This window comes from Nansenia antarctica (genome assembly GCF_963989245.1).
Source record: "Nansenia antarctica genome assembly, chromosome: 3".
Classification (NCBI taxonomy): Eukaryota; Metazoa; Chordata; class Actinopteri; order Argentiniformes; family Microstomatidae; genus Nansenia; species Nansenia antarctica.
Genome location: NC_137688.1, coordinates 64,537,062 through 64,539,113, shown reverse-complemented (window position 1 = coordinate 64,539,113; position 2,052 = coordinate 64,537,062). Strand labels below are relative to the sequence as shown.

Genomic DNA, 2,052 nt, shown 5'->3' with positions numbered 1-2,052 from the left:
GCACGCGTCACGACCAGCTGGCGACTGACGCGTCAGTCTAGTGTTTTTGAAACCTCCGTTTAGCGAAAAGCTTTAATTTGGCTCTACAAGTGTTAATATGTCATTTTATGAAGTTTTAATATGTTTTCAGGCGAGAAAGTAACCATATATATTCACAAAATGTATCCGGTTTATCAAAATAACCCTTATATCTATCTGATCTGACGGTTTTTTTCACAACGTTATTACTTGTCACTTTAAGCCCAGGAGGGAGTTAGCGATTAGCGATGTTTAGCTTAGCTTAGTTTAACAGAAGTATCTTCACTTTTAACATGACTTCCCGTGGTCGTAGAGGGCTGGTCGACGGCTTAAAATGACCGTGTAGACCTGTAGACCTTATCCAGCTATAGTCTTGTGTTTCTACCCCGGGCATAGCCGGTGTTATTCACGGACAAACACTCCTGTTAGAGTGGTCTGATCAGCAGATCATTTTCTCATAAAGTTGCAAACGCAACTCAGCAATTCAACTTGATAAAAAATGCGCGTTTCGTTCAAGATCCATTAGAGTAGGACATGTACAGTTATGATAACTACAGTCATATGTAACTTTTGGACTAGTATAGTAGTTGATATTGTAATAAAACGTGCCAATGTCAGACGATGAACAAACACACCACGAGTCCACACTGATTCAGAAAACAGAATAAACTTTATATATAAATACACAACACTTCAGGGGGCTAACGTTTGCAAAAGAACTGTACAGGTTACAATCAGGTATATAATAATAGTTAGGGAGTAACATATCATTCACAAATTCAACAATAATAGAACAGATAAATACACAGATAGCCCTGTTACGTCCTCCGTGAGGGCCCGTTCCCCTGTACATAAGTCCCTGTCCAGCCCTGCTACATCCTCCGTGAGGACCACCTCTACCACATCCTGGTGGTGTGTCTGAGGTGGTGGTGGTGTGTCTGAGGTGGTGGTGGTAGTGGTGTGTCTGAGGTGGTGGTGGTGGTGTGTCTGAGGTGGTGGTGGTGTGTCTGAGGTGGTGGTGGAGGGTTGGGGTAACATCTGGGAGGTTAGGGGATAACATCTGGAGGGTTGGGGGTAACATCTGGAGGGTTGGTGGGTAACATCTGGGGGGTTAGGTAACATCACACCAATCAGCTCTCCTGTTGAGGTAAGCAATAACCATCTTGTTAGTGTAAACACACAAACAAGCACAGATATGTACAGTCAAAATAACATTTTGTGAGTAAACACATTTCTAAATAATCCCTATTCAATGTGACTTACCAGTGTACTGGGTGGATGGGGATGAAAGGTAACTGTCCAGATGTAATTTTGTCCAAAACATCTTGGTGCTGTGTGAATGAATGAGCATACATTTAATGTATTAGTAATGAAACAATCAATATGAACATTTAAAAATAACAATGATGTAATTGTGGCTCATACTTGCAGTAGCCTGAGGTAGAGGTGGTCCTCACGGAGGAGGTAGAGGTGGTCCTCACGGAGGATGTGGTAGAGGTGGTCCTCTCTGAGGATGTGGTAGAGGTGGTCCTCACGGAGGATGTGGTAGAGGTGGTCCTCACGGAGGATGTAGCAGGGCTGGACAGGGACTTATGTACAGGGGAACGGGCCCTCACGGAGGACGTAGCAGGGCTATCTGTGTACAATCTGGAAAATACTTAAAAAACAACTTTACAAGCAGTACAAACAAATTCATTAGGAAACATAATATTAATTGACACACAAGACGAATGGAAAAACTTGAAACACCTCCTGCAGGATACCTGAAGCTCTGGTCGGATGGTCCTCCTGCAGATGCAGTGCACACTAACGTCCATAGTGTACACTGACTGGGCCGTGCGTGGACACCGTATGGAGCTGGGGAATGGTTTCAGGTGCTCATACTGAAAGCAGGAAAAGAGGTGCTCACGCATATCAGACTGATCAAATTCCTTGCTTGCTGGGTCCTCACCTCTGCAGCATGTGAGACTGTTCGCAATAGCAAACAGCCCACAGTCTGAGCTGCCTCTCTGCTGCTGGACATCAGGCCACTGC

The 2,052-nt window shown here is 44.4% G+C and overlaps 1 long non-coding RNA gene across 1 annotated transcript; it reads right to left on the bottom strand.

The window, feature by feature from the left end:
- Positions 1-1,023: 1,023 nt before the first annotated feature.
- On the bottom strand, positions 1,024-1,576 carry LOC308152122. Its single transcript, XR_013937324.1, has 3 exons — positions 1,444-1,576; positions 1,282-1,349; positions 1,024-1,157 (listed from the first exon to the last, which is right to left on the bottom strand). It is a non-coding gene; the product is annotated as an uncharacterized lncRNA (long non-coding RNA).
- Positions 1,577-2,052: the final 476 nt, after the last annotated feature.